Source organism: Phyllobates terribilis, unplaced genomic scaffold (genome assembly GCF_046119375.1).
Source record: "Phyllobates terribilis strain yellow unplaced genomic scaffold, ASM4611937v1 Scaffold_361__1_contigs__length_1927384, whole genome shotgun sequence".
NCBI lineage: Eukaryota > Metazoa > Chordata > Amphibia > Anura > Dendrobatidae > Phyllobates > Phyllobates terribilis.
In genome coordinates, this window is record NW_027363121.1 from 1,204,626 (window position 1) to 1,230,717 (window position 26,092).

General features: G+C 45.8%; 9 non-coding genes and 2 pseudogenes across 9 annotated transcripts; all 11 read right to left on the reverse strand.

Moving 5' to 3' along the window:
- Nucleotides 1-2,750: 2,750 nt before the first annotated feature.
- LOC141222758 (U2 spliceosomal RNA) lies at nucleotides 2,751-2,941 on the reverse strand. Its single transcript, XR_012290512.1, has one exon. It is a non-coding gene; the product is annotated as a U2 spliceosomal RNA (small nuclear RNA).
- Nucleotides 2,942-4,059: 1,118 nt separating this feature from the next.
- LOC141222442 (U2 spliceosomal RNA) lies at nucleotides 4,060-4,250 on the reverse strand. The gene has a single exon (XR_012290212.1). It is a non-coding gene; the product is annotated as a U2 spliceosomal RNA (small nuclear RNA).
- A 1,121-nt stretch (nucleotides 4,251-5,371) lies between these two features.
- Nucleotides 5,372-5,562, reverse strand: LOC141222443 (U2 spliceosomal RNA). The gene has a single exon (XR_012290213.1). It is a non-coding gene; the product is annotated as a U2 spliceosomal RNA (small nuclear RNA).
- Nucleotides 5,563-6,683: 1,121 nt separating this feature from the next.
- Nucleotides 6,684-6,874, reverse strand: LOC141222444 (U2 spliceosomal RNA). The gene has a single exon (XR_012290214.1). It is a non-coding gene; the product is annotated as a U2 spliceosomal RNA (small nuclear RNA).
- Nucleotides 6,875-7,983: 1,109 nt separating this feature from the next.
- LOC141222865 (U2 spliceosomal RNA) lies at nucleotides 7,984-8,209 on the reverse strand (annotated as a pseudogene).
- Nucleotides 8,210-14,593: 6,384 nt separating this feature from the next.
- On the reverse strand, nucleotides 14,594-14,784 carry LOC141222445 (U2 spliceosomal RNA). Its single transcript, XR_012290216.1, has one exon. It is a non-coding gene; the product is annotated as a U2 spliceosomal RNA (small nuclear RNA).
- Nucleotides 14,785-15,899: 1,115 nt separating this feature from the next.
- On the reverse strand, nucleotides 15,900-16,090 carry LOC141222446 (U2 spliceosomal RNA). The gene has a single exon (XR_012290217.1). It is a non-coding gene; the product is annotated as a U2 spliceosomal RNA (small nuclear RNA).
- A 1,115-nt stretch (nucleotides 16,091-17,205) lies between these two features.
- LOC141222738 (U2 spliceosomal RNA) lies at nucleotides 17,206-17,396 on the reverse strand. Its single transcript, XR_012290494.1, has one exon. It is a non-coding gene; the product is annotated as a U2 spliceosomal RNA (small nuclear RNA).
- A 1,115-nt stretch (nucleotides 17,397-18,511) lies between these two features.
- Nucleotides 18,512-18,706, reverse strand: LOC141222848 (U2 spliceosomal RNA). The gene has a single exon (XR_012290593.1). It is a non-coding gene; the product is annotated as a U2 spliceosomal RNA (small nuclear RNA).
- Nucleotides 18,707-24,249: 5,543 nt separating this feature from the next.
- On the reverse strand, nucleotides 24,250-24,347 carry LOC141222327 (U2 spliceosomal RNA; annotated as a pseudogene).
- A 1,115-nt stretch (nucleotides 24,348-25,462) lies between these two features.
- LOC141222447 (U2 spliceosomal RNA) lies at nucleotides 25,463-25,653 on the reverse strand. Its single transcript, XR_012290218.1, has one exon. It is a non-coding gene; the product is annotated as a U2 spliceosomal RNA (small nuclear RNA).
- Nucleotides 25,654-26,092: the final 439 nt, after the last annotated feature.

Genomic DNA, 26,092 nt, shown 5'->3' on the forward strand with positions numbered 1-26,092 from the left:
CATTTTGCATAGCTAAAAACTCAAAAATAGCAGCTCTTCTTACTTTACTTTTAAACACTCTTACGTTTTGGGACACTATGGTAAATCCCATAATACTTCTACTCCTTCACCAATTACACAAAGAAATAGCCTTTGGCCTAAACCAAAGCTCACAAGAGGACAAAAAGAAAAAACATTTACAATATTATATGGTGACACTATCCAGCACCACCACTATCCTCCTCCGCCATCAGAACAGAACAGCTGGTTTCCGACCCGCTGGCTTCACCAGCCACACTCCTCATTCTGGCAGTTCTGATCTTCCTCTGAGGCTCACTAAAATCTGCATCATCACTGCCCCCACCATCCTCCCTACGACTCTTCTTTGCACCCCTATCATCCTCCGAAGAAAAATCTTCAATGTTTTCAGGACCCGAAGGGTGTTCAGGACTGTCGGGTTCCGAGATTTGCACTTCACATCCTGTTGCGTCCATTGCCTCTCCAAAAGTCATCATCTCAGGCAGCTCTGCTTCCACCACTTTCCTAGATATTCTCGCAGACACTGCCTTTTTCTCCACCTTTGCCACTTCCCTCCAGAACTCCTTTTCTTCCCTCCGCTTCTTCCTCATTTCTTCAGCAGAAGAAGAACATGGTCTCAGGGACACCTCCTCTGGCGCCGTAGAGGGAGAGGCTCTACCAGTTTCCCGCCTCCTTCCCTCTCTCTCCTCCCTCTCCAATCTTTCCAGCACTTTCAGTGCGCTTGCCATCTGCCTCCTCTCCAGCTCCTCCTCCTTCTGTTCTTTATCAGAACGTCTAGGTGCACTCATAGGACAGTCCTTATACATGTGATCACTACTCCCACAGACATCACAGGACTTGGCCTCTGGACACTGGTTGGCCATATGCCCCTCCTTTCTGCAATTTCGGCAACACTGAACTTTAAGGCATGTTACCATGGTATGTCCGAAAGAAAAGCATCTACGGCAAAACATGGGCTGGCCTGGGTAAAAGAGGAAACCTCTATGGCCTGCAACAGAAAAATTTGATGGAGGGTGTCTAAAGCCCCCCACACTGTCAGGATCCCTTTTCAATTTCACACGGAATTTATACTGACAGTTAAAGATTCCTAGACAATTGACTTGCTTCACTCCCTTCCGCACATATTCACAGTAGCGAGAGAGGAAGCACTCCAGCAGCTCAGGGTCTGTAAAAGGGTTATAGACAGTCACAGTCACCTCCTTTTCTTGCAGACCAAACAAAGGTTCCCATCTAACTCCTTCCAAGCAGGGGTCACTAGAGTGACCACGGAGCCATTCAAAGACATTAAGGCAAACATCCTGGTCCATAAAGGTAACGTCATAATTACCTTGACGTGAAAATTCGTTGACACTGAAGATCTCAGAACGTCTTGCTCCAGCTTTGCCTTCAACGATGTCTTGGACAATGAAAACCACGTTGTTCTTGTTCTGGTCAGATGGATCCACGGACAAACGGATGGTGTTCTTCACAAAAGACATCTTGGATTCTGTCGGTATGGAATACCACAGGAAAAAGCAGAAAATCCTCCACAAAAGGGTCCGGATTCCTCCAGGAGACTCGCACCAATCAAGGTACAGTCATACGATCGCAGCCAAAAGGCCGAGAAGCGATAACCAGAATTGGTTTCAAACTACGGAGCCACCCAAGGATCCTGAAAAGTCCATTTGTGGAGATGAGCTCCTGGACTCCCGTTAAGAAGACATGTTGTCAACCTCTAGATCCCTTACATGCCTGCACTTTTCGGCTTGCTGCTGCTGCAATCCACACGTTTTAGATCTGCATAACTCCACCTCTTTAAACACAGCACCTTCACCCCCTGCTGTTCCCACCCGCCTCAACACTGTTGGAAGGGAGGAGAACCAATTAAGGCGGGGGGTGGGGTGGAACGAGCAGCTGTCTACCCTTAGCAGGAGGGCTGCTGATTACATACCTCTCCTGCTGCTGCTGCTGCTGCTGCTGGCTGTCCAGCAGCAGACTGAAGGTGGCTGCTGCTGTGCACAGGTATATAAAGGCTCAGAGCCTATTATGACACGCACAGCCAGCATTCCATTGCCACATTCCATCTACTGCAGGCAGGATACCTGGCTGGCTGAATGTCGCTGAGAAGCTCACAGAGACCGCCATAAGCAACAGTTTAACAGAATGCCACAGACTAATCAACCAAACTTTTTGGGTTGGGTTCTCTTTTATAGTCTGCAGGCATTAAATGAAAGAAGTCAGTGTTCCAGCAGAGGGAGACAACGTTTCAGAAAAGGCATTGTAGCAAACCAAAAAAGAAAATTTAAGCGCAGCAGAGTAACCAGCGCACATACCTGTTAGCTCAGGTGAGTTTAAAAGGCTGCTGTTGATAACAAGGGCATTTGCTAAATAGATGGTGTGTGTGCAACAATATACTGAAAGGTCAATTATATTGTGCAGCTTATCTCACCACCTGTAGTTATTTAGGTGAAAGCTCCAAAATGCTTGCCTAATATGTCTGTTTATCCAAAAGGAAGTAAAAAGGGAGAGCTAGAAAGATAGCATTTCATTACATTACATGGCAATGCAATGCACAGTTGCTGAAGTTGAACCAAAATGAGCTTGTAATCTGGCTTCTGCAACTTTGAACATGAAAAATCCAATGAGGAGAAGAAAAGCAAAGCCAAAGAGTCCATCCCAAAATCCGACAAACAAGCAAAATGAACAAAAAACATTGAATTCAATTCTTTCTGATTTTAGAAACTGCATTAAAGAAGGGGTGCACCGGTCCTGGAGATACTGCAATACCAGGTCAATGCGTGGAGTGGACAGAGCAAGCTCTTTTTCCATCTCCCTGTTCTAAAAATCCATTTAATATATGGTCCCCAGATAGGGGATGTATCAGATATTAAACTGATAAGAACAGATACTACACTTGATCTTAGCCAAAAGGCCGAGAAGCGATAACCAGAATTGGTTTCAAACTACGGAGCCACCCAAGGATCCTGAAAAGTCCATTTGTGGAGATGAGCTCCTGGACTCCCGTTAAGAAGACATGTTGTCAACCTCTAGATCCCTTACATGCCTGCACTTTTCGGCTTGCTGCTGCTGCAATCCACGCGTTTTAGATCTGCATAACTCCACCTCTTTAAACACAGCACCTTCACCCCCTGCTGTTCCCACCCGCCTCAACACCGTTGGAAGGGAGGAGAACCAATTAAGGCGGGGGGTGGGGTGGAACGAGCAGCTGTCTACCCTTAGCAGGAGGGCTGCTGATTACATACCTCTCCTGCTGCTGCTGCTGCTGCTGGCTGTCCAGCAGCAGACTGAAGGTGGCTGCTGCTGTGCACAGGTATATAAAGGCTCAGAGCCTATTATGACACGCGCAGCCAGCGTTCCATTGCCACATTCCATCTACTGCAGGCAGGATACCTGGCTGGCTGAATGTCGCTGAGAAGCTCACAGAGACCGTCATAAGCAACAGTTTAACAGAATGCCACAGACTAATCAACCAAACTTTTTGGGTTGGGTTCTCTTTTATAGTCTGCAGGCATTAAATGAAAGAAGTCAGTGTTCCAGCAGAGGGAGACAACGTTTCAGAAAAGGCACTGTAGCAAACCAAAAAAGAAATTTTAAGCGCAGCAGAGTAACCAGCGCACATACCTGTTAGCTCAGGTGAGTTTAAAAGGCTGCTGTTGATAACAAGGGCATTTGCTAAATAGATGGTGTGTGTGCAACAATATACTGAAAGGTCAATTATATTGTGCAGCTTATCTCACCACCTGTAGTTATTTAGGTGAAAGCTCCAAAATGCTTGCCTAATATGTCTGTTTATCCAAAAGGAAGTAAAAAGGGAGAGCTAGAAAGATAGCATTGCATCACATTACATGGCAATGCAATGCACAGTTGCTGAAGTTGAACCAAAATGAGCTTGTAATCTGGCTTCTGCAACTTTGAACATGAAAAATCCAATGAGGAGAAGAAAAGCAAAGCCAAAGAGTCCATCCCAAAATCCGACAAACAAGCAAAATGAACAAAAAACATTGAATTCAATTCTTTCTGATTTTAGAAACTGCATTAAAGAAGGGGTGCACCGGTCCTGGAGATACTGCAATACCAGGTCAATGCGTGGAGTGGACAGAGCAAGCTCTTTTTCCATCTCCCTGTTCTAAAAATCCATTTAATATATGGTCCCCAGATAGGGGACGTATCAGATATTAAACTGATAAGAACAGATACTACACTTGATCTTAGCCAAAAGGCCGAGAAGCGATAACCAGAATTGGTTTCAAACTACGGAGCCACCCAAGGATCCTGAAAAGTCCATTTGTGGAGATGAGCTCCTGGACTCCCGTTAAGAAGACATGTTGTCAACCTCTAGATCCCTTACATGCCTGCACTTTTCGGCTTGCTGCTGCTGCAATCCACGCGTTTTAGATCTGCATAACTCCACCTCTTTAAACACAGCACCTTCACCCCCTGCTGTTCCCACCCGCCTCAACACCGTTGGAAGGGAGGAGAACCAATTAAGGCGGGGGGTGGGGTGGAACGAGCAGCTGTCTACCCTTAGCAGGAGGGCTGCTGATTACATACCTCTCCTGCTGCTGCTGCTGCTGCTGCTGGCTGTCCAGCAGCAGACTGAAGGTGGCTGCTGCTGTGCACAGGTATATAAAGGCTCAGAGCCTATTATGACACGCGCAGCCAGCGTTCCATTGCCACATTCCATCTACTGCAGGCAGGATACCTGGCTGGCTGAATGTCGCTGAGAAGCTCACAGAGACCGCCATAAGCAACAGTTTAACAGAATGCCACAGACTAATCAACCAAACTTTTTGGGTTGGGTTCTCTTTTATAGTCTGCAGGCATTAAATGAAAGAAGTCAGTGTTCCAGCAGAGGGAGACAACGTTTCAGAAAAGGCATTGTAGCAAACCAAAAAAGAAATTTTAAGCGCAGCAGAGTAACCAGCGCACATACCTGTTAGCTCAGGTGAGTTTAAAAGGCTGCTGTTGATAACAAGGGCATTTGCTAAATAGATGGTGTGTGTGCAACAATATACTGAAAGGTCAATTATATTGTGCAGCTTATCTCACCACCTGTAGTTATTTAGGTGAAAGCTCCAAAATGCTTGCCTAATATGTCTGTTTATCCAAAAGGAAGTAAAAAGGGAGAGCTAGAAAGATAGCATTTCATTACATTACATGGCAATGCAATGCACAGTTGCTGAAGTTGAACCAAAATGAGCTTGTAATCTGGCTTCTGCAACTTTGAACATGAAAAATCCAATGAGGAGAAGAAAAGCAAAGCCAAAGAGTCCATCCCAAAATCCGACAAACAAGCAAAATGAACAAAAAACATTGAATTCAATTCTTTCTGATTTTAGAAACTGCATTAAAGAAGGGGTGCACCGGTCCTGGAGATACTGCAATACCAGGTCAATGCGTGGAGTGGACAGAGCAAGCTCTTTTTCCATCTCCCTGTTCTAAAAATCCATTTAATATATGGTCCCCAGATAGGGGACGTATCAGATATTAAACTGATAAGAACAGATACTACACTTGATCTTAGCCAAAAGGCCGAGAAGCGATAACCAGAATTGGTTTCAAACTACGGAGCCACCCAAGGATCCTGAAAAGTCCATTTGTGGAGATGAGCTCCTGGACTCCCGTTAAGAAGACATGTTGTCAACCTCTAGATCCCTTACATGCCTGCACTTTTCGGCTTGCTGCTGCTGCAATCCACGCGTTTTAGATCTGCATAACTCCACCTCTTTAAACACAGCACCTTCACCCCCTGCTGTTCCCACCCGCCTCAACACCGTTGGAAGGGAGGAGAACCAATTAAGGCGGGGGGTGGGGTGGAACGAGCAGCTGTCTACCCTTAGCAGGAGGGCTGCTGATTACATACCTCTCCTGCTGCTGCTGCTGCTGCTGCTGGCTGTCCAGCAGCAGACTGAAGGTGGCTGCTGCTGTGCACAGGTATATAAAGGCTCAGAGCCTATTATGACACGCGCAGCCAGCGTTCCATTGCCACATTCCATCTACTGCAGGCAGGATACCTGGCTGGCTGAATGTCGCTGAGAAGCTCACAGAGACCGCCATAAGCAAGAGTTTAACAGAATGCCACAGACTAATCAACCAAACTTTTTGGGTTGGGTTCTCTTTTATAGTCTGCAGGCATTAAATGAAAGAAGTCAGTGTTCCAGCAGAGGGAGACAACGTTTCAGAAAAGGCATTGTAGCAAACCAAAAAAGAAATTTTAAGCGCAGCAGAGTAACCAGCGCACATACCTGTTAGCTCAGGTGAGTTTAAAAGGCTGCTGTTGATAACAAGGGCATTTGCTAAATAGATGGTGTGTGTGCAACAATATACTGAAAGGTCAATTATATTGTGCAGCTTATCTCACCACCTGTAGTTATTTAGGTGAAAGCTCCAAAATGCTTGCCTAATATGTCTGTTTATCCAAAAGGAAGTAAAAAGGGAGAGCTAGAAAGATAGCATTTCATTACATTACATGGCAATGCAATGCACAGTTGCTGAAGTTGAACCTAAATGAGCTTGTAATCTGGCTTCTGCAACTTTGAACATGAAAAATCCAATGAGGAGAAGAAAAGCAAAGCCAAAGAGTCCATCCCAAAATCCGACAAACAAGCAAAATGAACAAAAAACATTGAATTCAATTCTTTCTGATTTTAGAAACTGCATTAAAGAAGGGGTGCACCGGTCCTGGAGATACTGCAATACCAGGTCAATGCGTGGAGTGGACAGAGCAAGCTCTTTTTCCATCTCCCTGTTCTAAAAATCCATTTAATATATGGTCCCCAGATAGGGGACGTATCAGATATTAAACTGATAAGAACAGATACTACACTTGATCTTAGCCAAAAGGCCGAGAAGCGATAACCAGAATTGGTTTCAAACTACGGAGCCACCCAAGGATCCTGAAAAGTCCATTTGTGGAGATGAGCTCCTGGACTCCCGTTAAGAAGACATGTTGTCAACCTCTAGATCCCTTACATGCCTGCACTTTTCGGCTTGCTGCTGCTGCAATCCACGCGTTTTAGATCTGCATAACTCCACCTCTTTAAACACAGCACCTTCACCCCCTGCTGTTCCCACCCGCCTCAACACCGTTGGAAGGGAGGAGAACCAATTAAGGCGGGGGGTGGGGTGGAACGAGCAGCTGTCTACCCTTAGCAGGAGGGCTGCTGATTACATACCTCTCCTGCTGCTGCTGGCTGTCCAGCAGCAGACTGAAGGTGGCTGCTGCTGTGCACAGGTATATAAAGGCTCAGAGCCTATTATGACACGCGCAGCCAGCGTTCCATTGCCACATTCCATCTACTGCAGGCAGGATACCTGGCTGGCTGAATGTCGCTGAGAAGCTCACAGAGACCGCCATAAGCAACAGTTTAACAGAATGCCACAGACTAATCAACCAAACTTTTTGGGTTGGGTTCTCTTTTATAGTCTGCAGGCATTAAATGAAAGAAGTCAGTGTTCCAGCAGAGGGAGACAACGTTTCAGAAAAGGCATTGTAGCAAACCAAAAAAGAAATTTTAAGCGCAGCAGAGTAACCAGCGCACATACCTGTTAGCTCAGGTGAGTTTAAAAGGCTGCTGTTGATAACAAGGGCATTTGCTAAATAGATGGTGTGTGTGCAACAATATACTGAAAGGTCAATTATATTGTGCAGCTTATCTCACCACCTGTAGTTATTTAGGTGAAAGCTCCAAAATGCTTGCCTAATATGTCTGTTTATCCAAAAGGAAGTAAAAAGGGAGAGCTAGAAAGATAGCATGTCATTACATTACATGGCAATGCAATGCACAGTTGCTGAAGTTGAACCTAAATGAGCTTGTAATCTGGCTTCTGCAACTTTGAACATGAAAAATCCAATGAGGAGAAGAAAAGCAAAGCCAAAGAGTCCATCCCAAAATCCGACAAACAAGCAAAATGAACAAAAAACATTGAATTCAATTCTTTCTGATTTTAGAAACTGCATTAAAGAAGGGGTGCACCGGTCCTGGAGATACTGCAATACCAGGTCAATGCGTGGAGTGGACAGAGCAAGCTCTTTTTCCATCTCCCTGTTCTAAAAATCCATTTAATATATGGTCCCCAGATAGGGGACGTATCAGATATTAAACTGATAAGAACAGATTTTTTTTTTTTTTTTTTTTTTTTTTTTTTTTTACACTCAGATTACAAAGTCTTGGAATCAACAAAAAGATAAGAAGACTCAAATCCATCATCGTGCATTCTACCAATTTTAATACTTCTCCAAATCTTTTATTTTCTTTTTCTTTTATATATATATATTTATTTATTTTTTCCCTCTTTTTTTTTTTTTTAAAAAATTATATAGTTTTTGCTATTTTTTTTTGTTTGTTTTTGTTTTTGTTTTTTTGTTTTTCCACAGGTTTTCAAAAAATCAAAGCTTACAAGGTAAGTTCATTCCATTTACATTGTTTCCATTTCTCATTTGCTTTCACCTTGCCAAGCGTCATTTTGTCCCTCCAGAAATACATGTACAAATAACTTAGACATAATTTAATACACTGGTCGACTGTTACTTCCTTATGTTTAAACACTAAAATGTTCCTTGCTTTCCACAATGCCGCCTTCACACATGCAATAATAATCCATACAATTTTAAAATCCTCCTCTCTTATCCCCATCCCATAAAATACTCTGTTAAAATCCAAAACATTAACAGTACTCACAGCTCTCACTATATTGCACACTTTCCTCCATATTGTCTGTGCAAAATTACAATTCCAGAAGATGTGCATGGGTGTTTCACTATTCCCACACCTGGATCTTGGGCACACTTCAGATCTTACCAACCCACGCCTATGTTGGAACTCACGGGTTGGCAGGCAGTCTTTTACTATACACCAGAGTAAATCCCTGTGTTCATTAGATAACACACTATAATTTACATTCATCCAGATTCTTTCCACAATTTTGAATGAAAAATGTTCCACAGGACTGATACCTATTCTCTCTTCCAGGATTTTTAGGATTTTTTTATGGCATTTAAGAACATTTATTTCGACCATCTTAAGTTTAAAATCTCTTAAAATTTTTTCTAAAACAATATAATTTCCTGGAGGTAAAAACCTATAAGGCCTATTTAGAGACATCTCCAACCATTTATAATTTCTAATATAGAAACCTAAATTATATATAGAAAACAACTTTAGCTTAGAGCCTGGTCCTAATAAAGTGCATACACAGTTCGCTACATACTTTGCATATAAAAAGGACCTAATATCCGGAAAACCTTTCCCACCTTTTTTCTTTGATTTATATATCTCCTCTCTCTTTACTCTTTCCATCTTGGATCTCCATAAAAAATTAAAACATACCTTAATAACTCTCTTCATGATATTATTTTGGGGGATAAAAACTGTTGAGACATATAAAAACATTGGGAGTAAAACCTGTCTAATAATTAAAATTTTTCCTTCCAGGGTAAGATCTCTCAACTGCCAGAAAGTAATCTTTTTCTTAACTCTTTCCAGCAGAGACTCCCAATTTCTTACATTACCACCTGACTCTGAGAAATAAATACCTAAAATTTTTACTTCATTCATTCTTGTTAATTTACACTCAGAATCTACAATAAAATCACCAACAGTTAAAATACCAGATTTTTCCATGTTAATTTTAAAACCCGATGCGCCCCCAAACCAATCCACTGTTCTTATGGCTCTGTTCATGCTTCTAGTGTCTTTAACTAAAACCGTCACATCATCCATATATGCCACCACTTTAACTTGTTCATTGCAACTCCCGGGAATAAAAAAACCATTGATTACCTTATCTCTCCTAAAAGCTGCTAAAAGTGGTTCAATTGCACAAATAAAAAGAATAGGGGATAAGGGACACCCCTGTTTAACGCCACAGTTTATTTTTACATTATCAGATAAAAAACCATTAATAGATATTTTGCTAAAACATGATTTGTAAAGAGATTTAATACGTTTGCTAAAAACATCCGGGCATCCCATTTTCTCTAAAACTGCAAATAAAAAATCATGGGCAACTCTATCGTACGCTTTTTCAAAATCCAAAGTAATTAGAGCAAGCTTTTGTTTTCTGTCTAAAACATCCCATAAAACATCCCTGATTAAAATCAATGAGTCGCTGATTCTCCGATTTGGCACTGCACACGTCTGATCCACTTCTATTACTGAGCCGATTACCTTTTTTAATCTATTTGCTAGTAACTTTGCATATACCTTACAGTCCGTATTTAAAAGGGTTATTGGTCTCCAATTTTTAATCAGTTCTTTATTTCCTTTCTTAAATAATAAAACAATAAGACCCTCCCACCACGACTCTGGGACACTAAAAGATGCTTCTGCTTCTAAAATTACTTCATAAAAATCCTCACCCATGATCTCCCATAAACACTTGTAAAATTCAACAGGTAGTCCATCTGCTCCCGGCGTTTTGTTATTTTGTAGCGTATTAATTGTATTAAAAACTTCCTCTTTAGTAAAATTCCCTATTAAAAAAGATTTATCTTCCGCATTAAAATTTTTTTCCAGTCCTTCTAAAAACTGTTTTTTTAGAGACACATCCGTGTTTTTAACAGAAAATAAATCATCATAAAATTCTTTTGCTTTCATCTTCTTCCCCTCCAAACTTGTTTCTCCTTCCAAAACCTTCATATAATCCTTCTTGTCACATATTTTTTTAAAAAAGAATTTTGTGCATTTTTCATCCTCGTCTAAAACTTTTACTCGGGAATTAAAAATAATTTCTTTACCTTTTTCTTTCAGGCAGTTTTGGATCTTTTCTTTTGTTGTTCGGATCGCCTCCTGCATATCACATCCGTTATTTTCGAGGTGAAAAGAACATTGCAGTTTAGCATTAAGATCATTATAAAAAATACGTTTTGCAGCAGCTTTCTTCTTTCCTTCTTTAATAAAAAATATTTTTACCTCCTTCTTGACAAAATCCCACCAATTAAAAATAGATTTAAAAAACGTTTTTTTTAGCTTCAGTTTTTCATACAGCTTTTTAAAACCTTCCATAACCACCTCGTCTTGTAGTAGGGATACATTAAATTTCCAGTGTGACGGTCTTTTATCCACATCTGATTCTATTTTAAAACTACATTCTATTATTTTATGATCTGAAAAAGGTGTTGAATGCGTTTTAAAACCTGAGCATGTTAGGGCTTGAGATATAAAAATATAATCTATTCTGGATGAAACACCTCTCCCCACCCAAGTGACTTCATGCTCCTTTTTTTGTCCATCTAATGCCCATGTATCTTTAAGATTAAAAGCTGCTAAAATATTTCTAAGACATGAAGCTGACCCATCTTTTACATTTTTTAAATGACAATTAAAATCCCCACCTAAAACTAATGGATCTACTCCAGGTAAAAACAGCTGCAACAGTTCAAACAAATGTAATCTCAAGGCTTTTTCTGCATTTGCATACACATTAAAACACCTCACTTTCTTCCCATTTTTCTGCACATCAATTCTTAAAATCCTCCCAGGGTATATCTCTTCATAATTTACAATCTCCCAATCTTTAGAGCATAAAAACCCCACACCATCACTTTTTGACTCGTTCCCACCAGAAAAGCATAAGTTACCCTTCCATATACCCTGTAAATATTCATAGCTTATTTTTTTTGTCAAATTACATTCTTGTAGAAAGATAAAATCAATATTTTCATTATTTAAAAAATCATATAAAGCAGTTCTCTTATATAGGTCGTTAAACCCCTGAACATTCAGGGACATTGAGCGGATCATCTTCTAACATTTAGTGCAGGGCTCTTCCCTCCGCCCTCATTCTCTACTGCCGGAGAAGATGGGTCTACCTCCAGATCTGATACATCCGAAGATGACACACTCCCCAGCAGACTTGTTGCTTCTAATGCCTTTACTTTCCCACCACATGGTATTCCTTCATTATCACTTCTATCCACACTTCTTTTTAGAGATTTTTCTGTGCAGTCCATTTGTACCTGCGCGCAAGGTAAGCTCTGCGACAGGGAATTAGTAGGAGTGGACTCCACTACTTCTGGAATATCACTTTCCCCTCCACAACTACTCCCTTTACTTAGTGGAGAAATTTCTTGCAACATTTGACTCTTCTCTTCTCTCTTCTGATCTTCTTTCTTCTGTTCTTCTATCTTCTTCTTTTCATTCTTATCTTCTTTCTTCTTATCTTCTTTCTTCTGCTCTTCTCTCTTTTTCCTTTCCATCTGTTTCTTTATCTCCATGGCCCTTTTTTCTATGTCCTCTATCCTCTTCTGTTTTTCCTCTTCCTTCTTTCTCTTCCTTTCTTCCAACTTCCTTTCCTCTTCTTCTTGTGATTTTTTAACCCGTTCCTCCTTCTTCTTCTCCTTCATTGCCCGTCCCTCCTCTTCCTCTTTTCTCTTTCTTTCTGTCTCCTCCTTCTCACTCCTTTCTTTCTCCTCTTCCCCTTTTTCCTCTTCAGCAGCAATGCCTGCTTCCACATCGTCTTTAGCTTCTTGTTGCTGTTCTTCAGGCGATGTGTCCATCTCCTCTACATCCTTTTTCTTATTTTTAGGGCACTCATCCATCTGGTGAGGAGTACCCATGCAACTAAAACACTTGTTACATTCTGCATCCAGATGTCCATATTTTTTACACACACGGCAGTAGTGTGGCATCCCTGGGAAGAATAAATAACCGCGGCTATGGTTGATATAAACCTGCGGCGGAGGTCTGGACACGCCCCCCTCCTCATTCGGGTTCTTCCTAAATGATACCACATACACACGTTTCCCGTTCCACACTCCAAACTGTGTTTCCCCGCGTCTCTTAGGGATGATTTTGTCACAATACATTGATAGGTAACTTTCAACCTCAGAGTCTGTAATAAATGGACTAAACAAATGAATCGTCAGTACTTTCATTGAAAACTGAAAAGAGGGGATTACTTTCACCCCCTCCAGCTCTACCTTCTCTTTATTTACTTCATAAAGAGCGTAGGCACTTTCACACTGCGAGGCTTTATTAAGCGTAACATCATAAAGTCCTCGAGAAAAAAAAGATTGAAAGCAAAAAAGATGCTCCTTGTCGATCTTCAAGAGCTTACAAATAACATTGAAAATAAATTGAGAATCTTTCACCTGCCGGTGGTCAGGAGCAACCACGAACCTGATGGTGTCCTTCAGCGGATGCTCCTCCGAGAAATAATCATTCGGGTTGCTTGCTTGATTCTCCTTCCTTCCTCCAGGGTTTCTCCTTGTCTCCATGATTTTCCTCTTCTTTTCCAGATACCAAGGAAAATATCACACACGGATCGCAGCCTCCACGAAGTTCGTCCTCCCTCCAACACACCGTCCTCCGTAAAGAAAAGGCACTGCAGCTTTAGCACCGATTCCCAAAAGCAGCACTGGATATCTCCAAAGGCCAAGAATCGGTTCTGCCACCACAGTAACCTTCAGCCCAATGTCACAACCCACTACAGATCGTGCCAAAAGGCCGAGAAGCGATAACCAGAATTGGTTTCAAACTACGGAGCCACCCAAGGATCCTAAAAAGTCCATTTGTGGAGATGAGCTCCTGGACTCCCGTTAAGAAGACATGTTGTCAACCTCTAGATCCCTTACATGCCTGCACTTTTCGGCTTGCTGCTGCTGCAATCCACGCGTTTTAGATCTGCATAACTCCACCTCTTTAAACACAGCACCTTCACCCCCTGCTGTTCCCACCCGCCTCAACACCGTTGGAAGGGAGGAGAACCAATTAAGGCGGGGGGTGGGGTGGAACGAGCAGCTGTCTACCCTTAGCAGGAGGGCTCCTGATTACATACCTCTCCTGCTGCTGCTGCTGCTGGCTGTCCAGCAGCAGACTGAAGGTGGCTGCTGCTGTGCACAGGTATATAAAGGCTCAGAGCCTATTATGACACGCGCAGCCAGTGTTCCATTGCCACATTCCATCTACTGCAGGCAGGATACCTGGCTGGCTGAATGTCGCTGAGAAGCTCACAGAGACCGCCATAAGCAACAGTTTAACAGAATGCCACAGACTAATCAACCAAACTTTTTGGGTTGGGTTCTCTTTTATAGTCTGCAGGCATTAAATGAAAGAAGTCAGTGTTCCAGCAGAAGGAGACAACGTTTCAGAAAAGGCATTGTAGCAAACCAAAAAAGAAATTTTAAGCGCAGCAGAGTAACCAGCGCACATACCTGTTAGCTCAGGTGAGTTTAAAAGGCTGCTGTTGATAACAAGGGCATTTGCTAAATAGATGGTGTGTGTGCAACAATATACTGAAAGGTCAATTATATTGTGCAGCTTATCTCACCACCTGTAGTTATTTAGGTGAAAGCTCCAAAATGCTTGCCTAATATGTCTGTTTATCCAAAAGGAAGTAAAAAGGGAGAGCTAGAAAGATAGCATTGCATCACATTACATGGCAATGCAATGCACAGTTGCTGAAGTTGAACCAAAATGAGCTTGTAATCTGGCTTCTGCAACTTTGAACATGAAAAATCCAATGAGGAGAAGAAAAGCAGAGCCAAAGAGTCCATCCCAAAATCCGACAAACAAGCAAAATGAACAAAAAACATTGAATTCAATTCTTTCTGATTTTAGAAACTGCATTAAAGAAGGGGTGCACCGGTCCTGGAGATACTGCAATACCAGGTCAATGCGTGGAGTGGACAGAGCAAGCTCTTTTTCCATCTCCCTGTTCTAAAAATCCATTTAATATATGGTCCCCAGATAGGGGACGTATCAGATATTAAACTGATAAGAACAGATACTACACTTGATCTTAGCCAAAAGGCCGAGAAGCGATAACCAGAATTGGTTTCAAACTACGGAGCCACCCAAGGATCCTAAAAAGTCCATTTGTGGAGATGAGCTCCTGGACTCCCGTTAAGAAGACATGTTGTCAACCTCTAGATCCCTTACATGCCTGCACTTTTCGGCTTGCTGCTGCTGCAATCCACGCGTTTTAGATCTGCATAACTCCACCTCTTTAAACACAGCACCTTCACCCCCTGCTGTTCCCACCCGCCTCAACACCGTTGGAAGGGAGGAGAACCAATTAAGGCGGGGGGTGGGGTGGAACGAGCAGCTGTCTACCCTTAGCAGGAGGGCTCCTGATTACATACCTCTCCTGCTGCTGCTGCTGCTGGCTGTCCAGCAGCAGACTGAAGGTGGCTGCTGCTGTGCACAGGTATATAAAGGCTCAGAGCCTATTATGACACGCGCAGCCAGTGTTCCATTGCCACATTCCATCTACTGCAGGCAGGATACCTGGCTGGCTGAATGTCGCTGAGAAGCTCACAGAGACCGCCATAAGCAACAGTTTAACAGAATGCCACAGACTAATCAACCAAACTTTTTGGGTTGGGTTCTCTTTTATAGTCTGCAGGCATTAAATGAAAGAAGTCAGTGTTCCAGCAGAAGGAGACAACGTTTCAGAAAAGGCATTGTAGCAAACCAAAAAAGAAATTTTAAGCGCAGCAGAGTAACCAGCGCACATACCTGTTAGCTCAGGTGAGTTTAAAAGGCTGCTGTTGATAACAAGGGCATTTGCTAAATAGATGGTGTGTGTGCAACAATATACTGAAAGGTCAATTATATTGTGCAGCTTATCTCACCACCTGTAGTTATTTAGGTGAAAGCTCCAAAATGCTTGCCTAATATGTCTGTTTATCCAAAAGGAAGTAAAAAGGGAGAGCTAGAAAGATAGCATTGCATCACATTACATGGCAATGCAATGCACAGTTGCTGAAGTTGAACCAAAATGAGCTTGTAATCTGGCTTCTGCAACTTTGAACATGAAAAATCCAATGAGGAGAAGAAAAGCAGAGCCAAAGAGTCCATCCCAAAATCCGACAAACAAGCAAAATGAACAAAAAACATTGAATTCAATTCTTTCTGATTTTAGAAACTGCATTAAAGAAGGGGTGCACCGGTCCTGGAGATACTGCAATACCAGGTCAATGCGTGGAGTGGACAGAGCAAGCTCTTTTTCCATCTCCCTGTTCTAAAAATCCATTTAATATATGGTCCCCAGATAGGGGACGTATCAGATATTAAACTGATAAGAACAGATACTACACTTGATCTTAGCCAAAAGGCCGAGAAGCGATAACCAGAATTGGTTTCAAACTACGGAGCCACCCAAGGATCCTAAAAAGTCCATTTGTGGAGATGAGCTCCTGGACTCCCGTTAAGAAGACATGTTGTCAACCTCTAGATCCCTTACATGCCTGCACTTTTCGGCTTGCTGCTGCTGCAATCCACGCGTTTTAGATCTGCATAACTCCACCTCTTTAAACACAGCACCTTCACCCCCTGCTGTTCCCACCCGCCTCAACACCGTTGGAAGGGAGGAGAACCAATTAAGGCGGGGGGTGGGGTGGAACGAGCAGCTGTCTACCCTTAGCAGGAGGGCTCCTGATTACATACCTCTCCTGCTGCTGCTGCTGCTGGCTGTCCAGCAGCAGACTGAAGGTGGCTGCTGCTGTGCACAGGTATATAAAGGCTCAGAGCCTATTATGACACGCGCAGCCAGTGTTCCATTGCCACATTCCATCTACTGCAGGCAGGATACCTGGCTGGCTGAATGTCGCTGAGAAGCTCACAGAGACCGCCATAAGCAACAGTTTAACAGAATGCCACAGACTAATCAACCAAACTTTTTGGGTTGGGTTCTCTTTTATAGTCTGCAGGCATTAAATGAAAGAAGTCAGTGTTCCAGCAGAAGGAGACAACGTTTCAGAAAAGGCATTGTAGCAAACCAAAAAAGAAATTTTAAGCGCAGCAGAGTAACCAGCGCACATACCTGTTAGCTCAGGTGAGTTTAAAAGGCTGCTGTTGATAACAAGGGCATTTGCTAAATAGATGGTGTGTGTGCAACAATATACTGAAAGGTCAATTATATTGTGCAGCTTATCTCACCACCTGTAGTTATTTAGGTGAAAGCTCCAAAATGCTTGCCTAATATGTCTGTTTATCCAAAAGGAAGTAAAAAGGGAGAGCTAGAAAGATAGCATTGCATCACATTACATGGCAATGCAATGCACAGTTGCTGAAGTTGAACCAAAATGAGCTTGTAATCTGGCTTCTGCAACTTTGAACATGAAAAATCCAATGAGGAGAAGAAAAGCAGAGCCAAAGAGTCCATCCCAAAATCCGACAAACAAGCAAAATGAACAAAAAACATTGAATTCAATTCTTTCTGACTTTAGAAACTGCATTAAAGAAGGGGTGCACCAGTCCTGGAGATACTGCAATACCAGGTCAATGCGTGGAGTGGACAGAGCAAGCTCTTTTTCCATCTCCCTGTTCTAAAAATCCATTTAATATATGGTCCCCAGATAGGGGACGTATCAGATATTAAACTGATAAGAACAGATACTACACTTGATCTTAGCCAAAAGGCCGAGAAGCGATAACCAGAATTGGTTTCAAACTACGGAGCCACCCAAGGATCCTAAAAAGTCCATTTGTGGAGATGAGCTCCTGGACTCCCGTTAAGAAGACATGTTGTCAACCTCTAGATCCCTTACATGCCTGCACTTTTCGGCTTGCTGCTGCTGCAATCCACGCGTTTTAGATCTGCATAACTCCACCTCTTTAAACACAGCACCTTCACCCCCTGCTGTTCCCACCCGCCTCAACACCGTTGGAAGGGAGGAGAACCAATTAAGGCGGGGGGTGGGGTGGAACGAGCAGCTGTCTACCCTTAGCAGGAGGGCTCCTGATTACATACCTCTCCTGCTGCTGCTGCTGCTGGCTGTCCAGCAGCAGACTGAAGGTGGCTGCTGCTGTGCACAGGTATATAAAGGCTCAGAGCCTATTATGACACGCGCAGCCAGCGTTCCATTGCCACATTCCATCTACTGCAGGCAGGATACCTGGCTGGCTGAATGTCGCTGAGAAGCTCACAGAGACCGCCATAAGCAACAGTTTAACAGAATGCCACAGACTAATCAACCAAACTTTTTGGGTTGGGTTCTCTTTTATAGTCTGCAGGCATTAAATGAAAGAAGTCAGTGTTCCAGCAGAAGGAGACAACGTTTCAGAAAAGGCATTGTAGCAAACCAAAAAAGAAATTTTAAGCGCAGCAGAGTAACCAGCGCACATACCTGTTAGCTCAGGTGAGTTTAAAAGGCTGCTGTTGATAACAAGGGCATTTGCTAAATAGATGGTGTGTGTGCAACAATATACTGAAAGGTCAATTATATTGTGCAGCTTATCTCACCACCTGTAGTTATTTAGGTGAAAGCTCCAAAATGCTTGCCTAATATGTCTGTTTATCCAAAAGGAAGTAAAAAGGGAGAGCTAGAAAGATAGCATTGCATCACATTACATGGCAATGCAATGCACAGTTGCTGAAGTTGAACCAAAATGAGCTTGTAATCTGGCTTCTGCAACTTTGAACATGAAAAATCCAATGAGGAGAAGAAAAGCAAAGCCAAAGAGTCCATCCCAAAATCCGACAAACAAGCAAAATGAACAAAAAACATTGAATTCAATTCTTTCTGATTTTAGAAACTGCATTAAAGAAGGGGTGCACCGGTCCTGGAGATACTGCAATACCAGGTCAATGCGTGGAGTGGACAGAGCAAGCTCTTTTTCCATCTCCCTGTTCTAAAAATCCATTTAATATATGGTCCCCAGATAGGGGAGGTATCAGATATTAAACTGATAAGAACAGATTTTTTTTGATTGAATATATCTTTTATTAGCACAAAAAATAAGTTAACAGACAGTGTACAGTGCCGCAGCCCAGTACACACAGAATTCTACATCATATTTACATAGCATGAGGATACGACGCACTAACTAGACACATCACACCCCTATGCTACACAAAACACTCAATCTGAAAGAAAAAGCATGTCAATCAATACAGTACGACGAACCGTGATAAGGGATGGGGATTGGGAAAAAGGGGATGGGGAGGGGAAAATCACAGGCCCGAATCTTTATTGAAAGACAAGACACATAAGGGGAGAGGGGGAGGAGGGGTTTAGTCCTCATCCTCGTCCTCCGGACTGTCCACGATGGAATAGTCTCTGAGCAGGCTGTGGATCAGCCTGCGGCAGTCCTGGATGCACATCCTCTCCCTCCTCAAGATGAGCCGGTTCCTGGCGACCCAAACGGCATCCTTGAAGCAGTTCATAAGGCGCCAAGCCTCCTGGATGGCTCCGACGGTATGAACCCCAGAGAAGAGTCCGTAAAACACAGAATGGTGCGATAGGCTCGCCCTGGGGACAGAGTTCCTCAGGTCGTCCTCAAGGGCAGTCAACAGGCGCTGTGCAAATCCGCAGTCCCAAAAAGTGTGCAAAGATGTTTCCTCCACGAAGGGGCACCTTGGGCAGTACCGGGTCTTGCACAGGTTCCGGGCATGCATGAATGACCGGACGGGCAGTCCGCCCTGAATCGCCATCCACGACAAGTCCTTGTGCCCGTTGGTCAGCCTGTCAGACGACACATTTGTCCACACAGTCTCCAGCGTGTCCTGGTGAAGTCCTGTGATGTTCTCCACGTCATCCTTGGCTCTGATGAGCTTGTGGATAGTTTTGGGCTTCCACAAGTCGGGCTTGAGTCCCTCCAGTTGATGTTCCCCCACAAATCGAACGACGTCTCCGTAGAACCATGGCGTCGTCCAGTTTTAGGGGAAGGAGCTGTCCCACTTGTCCCAGCCGAGTCGCCTCCAAAGAGGAAGCAGGAAGAAGCGAGACATGGACCTGCCCGCGGAGCCATTCTTGACTTGCAAAGTCCGGCGGACACAATCACACACAAAAGAGGATCGCAGGAGGGTGGGGATATCTGGAACGCCCTTCCCACCCTTGCGAGGCTCCTTGTACATGACGGCCCGCCTGACTCTGTCCATCTTGGATCCCCAGACAAAGTGAAACACTGTCCTGGTAATGGCCCTGCACACAGTGACGTGTGGGGGCCAGGCCTGCGCCGTGTACTGCAAGACGGGCAGGACCTCATTACGCAGGACGAGTGCCTTACCCTCACAAGTGAGGTGTCTGAGGCTCCAGAGTCCGATCCGTTGCTTCACCTTGGCCAAGCGTTCTTGCCAGGACTTGAGGGCCGCTCCTTCCTTCCCGAACCAGACTCCCAGCACCTTGAGGAAATCCGGTTGAATGTTGAAGGGGAAGGGGGCGGAGGAGGCCGGCTGCCAATCCCCGAAGAGCATGGCTTCCGACTTCCTGCAGTTGACTTTGGCCCCTGAAGCCCGGCCGAACCTCTCACACGTCTGGACGAGGGCGTCGACTGAACCACGATCAGCGCAGAAGACGGTGACGTCGTCCATGTAGAGCGAGCACTTGACCTCGTGTCGTCCCGGACCCGGTGCGGTGATCCCTCTGATCTCTCCATTCTGCCGGATAGCCTCTGCGAAGAGTTCTATAACACAAACAAAAAGAAGAGGTGATAGAGGGCAGCCTTGTCTGACCCCAGAGAGGACAGGGAAGGGGTCAGTCTTCCCGCCGTTCACCAACACCGAGCTGTGGATATCAAAATACATCAGACGGACATACGAACAAAACATGTTACCCAAACCTAACCGGTGCAGAGCTCGGCCCATGAACTCGTGGGAAACCCGGTCGAAGGCCTTCTCCTGATCCAAGGAGACCAGGGCCGCGTGTGCGCGGCGGACCTTGATGTACTCGACCGTGTCCCGCACGAGAGCGAGGCTGTCTGCGATGCGACGTCCAGGGATGCCGCAGGTCTGGTCCGGGTGGATGATCCGTCCGATGACCGTCTTAAGTCGTGTCGCCATCGTCTTGGCCAGGATCTTGTAGTCCACGTTGAGCAGAGTGATGGGACGCCAATTCCTCAGGTCGCACCTCTCTCCCTTCCGCTTGTACAGGATCGTGACCATTCCTTCCCTCAAAGATGGAGGCATTCTACCCTCCACCACCATCTCCTCGTACAGGTCCAACAGGTCCGGACAGATGAGGTCTCCCAGCGCTACATAGAGCTCCGCTGGAAGACCATCACTGCCCGGGGTCCTGCCGGTCCTAAAGGATTTAGCGGCAGAGAGCAATTCGCCCACCATCAGAGGTTTGTCCAAGGCTGCCGTGCCTGCAGGATCAAGATGGTTAGTGATACCTGACAGGAACTTATCAGCAGCGTCGGGGTCGGTAGTCTTGTGGGAGTAGAGTTCGCTGTAGAAGTCGCTGACGACCTTCATCACGTCCTCCTTCCCACGTCGCATGTTTCCGCTCTCGTCTCGCAGCTCGTTCAGGGGCGTGTGACCGGCATGAAGTTTCCTGAAAAAGAATGAGTTACATTTCTCACCCTTCTCCAGATTCTCCACTTTGGAACGGAAGACGATTCGCTTGGACTCCTCCTCAAAGTGCCTTTTCAGGCTCTTCTTGGTCTCCTCCAGCTCCTCCCTCACGTCCCAGCCGCAGTGAAGAAGGTCCTGCAGCGACCGCAGCTCGCGCTGCAGCCCTCTGAAGTCCCTCCTCTTCTCACACGCCTGTTGTCGACCCTTGGCCTGAAAGAAACAGCGAAACTCAAGTTTAACATATTCCCACCAATCAGAGACTGTTTGGAAGCTACCCTTGTAGGACTGCCACATTGCGTAGGCTGCTCTCAGCTCCTCCACGACTTCATCCTGAGCCAGCAGAGCACAATTCAGCTTCCAGGAGCCGGGGCCGGACGGAAAACCGTCGCCGAGGACACCTTGTAAGTGAATGGCTCTGTGGTCGGAGAAGAAGCAGGGGACCATCGAGTGCCTACTCTGCCTGACTGCCCGAGAGGTGAACACAAAGTCAATCCTGGAGCGGAGTGAGCCATCGGGTCGGCTCCACGAATAGTTTGTGGAGCCTCTCCCCATGGAGCCCACCACATCCTGAAGAGAGGCCTCGGTTACCATCTCGATGAGCAGCTTGGACGTGATGTCCAACTTGGCAGATGTGCCAGAACTACGACCATCCTCCTCGATGGGGCAGTTGAAATCCCCGGCCATCACTAAGGTCCTGGTGGTGGCAAGCTGAAGCCGCAGGGTCTGGAAAAGCTCCAAACGCTCATTCTTCAGTGGGGACGCATACACGTTGATGAACCTGACAGGTTCTCCCGCCCAGTTGCCATCTACAACAAGAGCCCTGCCGCAGATGAGCTCCTGGACGGACTCAAGCGTGAATGCGCCCCCCCTGATCAGAATTGCGACCCCCGCAGACTTGCAGTCACCCCCACCGGACCAGTAGGATGGACCGTGGGACCACTCCCTGGCCAGATGTTTGAAGGACCTAGAGGAGGGAAGGGAACATTCCTGCAACATATAAACATCACACAACTGGGAAGTAAGGAAGGCATAAATAGTCTGACGTCTGAACTTGTCCTTGATGCTCCTGACATTAATGGAAAATAAGTTAATATTAGCCATCATGTAGGGAAAAAAGAAAAAGTTAGCGCAGGCAATACACCTTAGTTACCACTCCGGTCGGGTGGTCCCTCGTCGGTGTTGACTGCTGGTGACGGGATCACCAGCAGGCCCTCTTCCTCCATCTGGTCAAGCAGCGCGGCCTCGATCTCGGCGACCACCAGTTCCTCCTCTTCTGGCTCGGCCACCAGGGTCTCAACCATGTGCTCCATCTCTTCTGGCTCAGGGAGGGTATCCTCCTTTTCGCCTACGAAATCCAGAATCTTCTTTTTGGAGGATTCAGTAGCAGGGCTGTCCTCCACCTTCCTCTTTCCCCGAGTTGGAACTGGGGAGACAAGAAGGGGAAAATCCTCCTCGGAATAGATAGCGGCAGGTGGAGGAAAGGTTAATTCCACCGCTACCATGGTCTGGGGAGGGAGAGTGGCTGCCGGGGCAGGGGAAAGGACACCTGCTGAGGAGTAGGGGAAGGAGGAAGAGGAAGTGGAATCCTCAGCAGGGGTGGCCGGGGTGGGGGGGGATTGGACGGGGGTGGCAGGGGGAGGGATCGAGAGAGGGGTGACAGAACTCTTACCCTCCTTTGACTTTTTCTTCTGCTTCGGAGCTGCTGGGACCGTCGCTGGGGCTTTGGCCACCGACTCCTTGACCGCTTTGGCCTTGGTCGTCTCGGCCTTGGCCGCTGGGGCCTTGGTCGTCGCGTCCTTGACCTTCACAGGCCTGGTCGTCGGGGCCTTGTCCTCCGGAGCTGGGGTCGTCGCAACCACCGATGCCCAGGATCTCTCACGCTTGGGGCAATCCTTGTACAGATGAGCCGCCAGCCCACACAGGTTGCAGGACGTCTTCTTCGGGCAGTCCTTCGAGCTGTGTCCCGTCACTCGACAAATCCTGCAGGCATCCTCCTTGCAGTTCTTCATCTCGTGGCCGTTCTTGCCGCATCTCCTGCAGTTCCGCGGCATGTCCGGGTAATAGATGAGGCCGTAGGAGTTGCCCAGGGAGAATGTCGGGGGCAGGTGCCGAAGTCCGTCTGAGTACGCCAGGTCCCTGTGAAGTCTAACGGTCACCGACCACTTACCTGTCCAGAAGCCGAGTCCATTCAGGATGTGAGAGGGTTCCTTCACAACCAAACAGAAGCGTCTCAGGAAGGTACAGATGTCTTGGCCTGGGGTGTGCGGGTTGCGCATGGAGACCGTGATCCTCCTTTCGTCCCTCTGGATAGGGCAGCTACCTGTAAAGGCAGAGAAAGAATTATCCGGTCCTTTTGCGCTTACCATTTCCCAGAACCTCCTGCAGGTGTTCACAGTGGCGAAGGTGACGAAGAAGATCCCCGTCAAGAAGGTCTGGATGCTGAGGGTGTCCGACCTGGAGAAGCCTCGATCCAGCAGCATCTTCTGGCAGAACACGTCCGAGGACATGTGCGGCACCCTCCCATCCACTTCCTTCGGCTTCAGGGCCACCGTCTGCCGCATCCATGGCTCCAGGGCTGGAGCTTCGTGGCGGGGCTTCTGGGGTCCCTTCTGCTGGCCATTCGTGGAGGCAGAGTCCTTGGGGTCAGAATCGGCTCCTGGCTGGGCCCTCCTGGCTGTCCCCGGCTCCAGGCTCTTCTTTTCGGCCTTCCTCGCAGCGCTTGCCATGGCTTTCCTCCTGCAGTTACTTCTTGGAGCTGGATCTGGAACTCTTCCCGGAATGGGTGGAGCTATGCAGATTCTTCTCCCGTCGTGTTCTGGACAAATTCCCCGAAAGGTCTTTGTCTCGATGATTTTCTTCCTCGAAGATTCCACAGGACAGCCCAATTCTTCTCCGAGTCTTCGTCTTCTTCTGGATTCTTTAGAGCTTCTTCCTCCCACCGATATCCGCCTTCTTCTCCGATGTCAGCTGGGCTCCGAAGCTCTTCTCCTTCTGAGTTCGATCGCTCTCGTCAAGTGTAGATCGTAGCTCTTGTGTTCTTAAAAGAACAGATACTACACTTGATCTTAGCCAAAAGGCCGAGAAGCGATAACCAGAATTGGTTTCAAACTACGGAGCCACCCAAGGATCCTAAAAAGTCCATTTGTGGAGATGAGCTCCTGGACTCCCGTTAAGAAGACATGTTGTCAACCTCTAGATCCCTTACATGCCTGCACTTTTCGGCTTGCTGCTGCTGCAATCCACGCGTTTTAGATCTGCATAACTCCACCTCTTTAAACACAGCACCTTCACCCCCTGCTGTTCCCACCCGCCTCAACACCGTTGGAAGGGAGGAGAACCAATTAAGGCGGGGGGTGGGGTGGAACGAGCAGCTGTCTACCCTTAGCAGGAGGGCTCCTGATTACATACCTCTCCTGCTGCTGCTGCTGCTGGCTGTCCAGCAGCAGACTGAAGGTGGCTGCTGCTGTGCACAGGTATATAAAGGCTCAGAGCCTATTATGACACGCGCAGCCAGCGTTCCATTGCCACATTCCATCTACTGCAGGCAGGATACCTGGCTGGCTGAATGTCGCTGAGAAGCTCACAGAGACCGCCATAAGCAACAGTTTAACAGAATGCCACAGACTAATCAACCAAACTTTTTGGGTTGGGTTCTCTTTTATAGTCTGCAGGCATTAAATGAAAGAAGTCAGTGTTCCAGCAGAAGGAGACAACGTTTCAGAAAAGGCATTGTAGCAAACCAAAAAAGTCATTTTAAGCGCAGCAGAGTAACCAGCGCACATACCTGTTAGCTCAGGTGAGTTTAAAAGGCTGCTGTTGATAACAAGGGCATCTGCTAAATAGATGGTGTGTGTGCAACAATATACTGAAAGGTCAATTATATTGTGCAGCTTATCTCACCACCTGTAGTTATTTAGGTGAAAGCTCCAAAATGCTTGCCTAATATGTCTGTTTATCCAAAAGGAAGTAAAAAGGGAGAGCTAGAAAGATAGCATTGCATCACATTACATGGCAATGCAATGCACAGTTGCTGAAGTTGAACCAAAATGAGCTTGTAATCTGGCTTCTGCAACTTTGAACATGAAAAATCCAATGAGGAGAAGAAAAGCAGAGCCAAAGAGTCCATCCCAAAATCCGACAAACAAGCAAAATGAACAAAAAACATTGAATTCAATTCTTTCTGATTTTAGAAACTGCATTAAAGAAGGGGTGCACCGGTCCTGGAGATACTGCAATACCAGGTCAATGCGTGGAGTGGACAGAGCAAGCTCTTTTTCCATCTCCCTGTTCTAAAAATCCATTTAATATATGGTCCCCAGATAGGGGACGTATCAGATATTAAACTGATAAGAACAGATACTACACTTGATCTTAGCCAAAAGGCCGAGAAGCGATAACCAGAATTGGTTTCAAACTACGGAGCCACCCAAGGATCCTAAAAAGTCCATTTGTGGAGATGAGCTCCTGGACTCCCGTTAAGAAGACATGTTGTCAACCTCTAGATCCCTTACATGCCTGCACTTTTCGGCTTGCTGCTGCTGCAATCCACGCGTTTTAGATCTGCATAACTCCACCTCTTTAAACACAGCACCTTCACCCCCTGCTGTTCCCACCCGCCTCAACACCGTTGGAAGGGAGGAGAACCAATTAAGGCGGGGGGGTGGGGTGGAACGAGCAGCTGTCTACCCTTAGCAGGAGGGCTCCTGATTACATACCTCTCCTGCTGCTGCTGCTGCTGGCTGTCCAGCAGCAGACTGAAGGTGGCTGCTGCTGTGCACAGGTATATAAAGGCTCAGAGCCTATTATGACACGCGCAGCCAGCGTTCCATTGCCA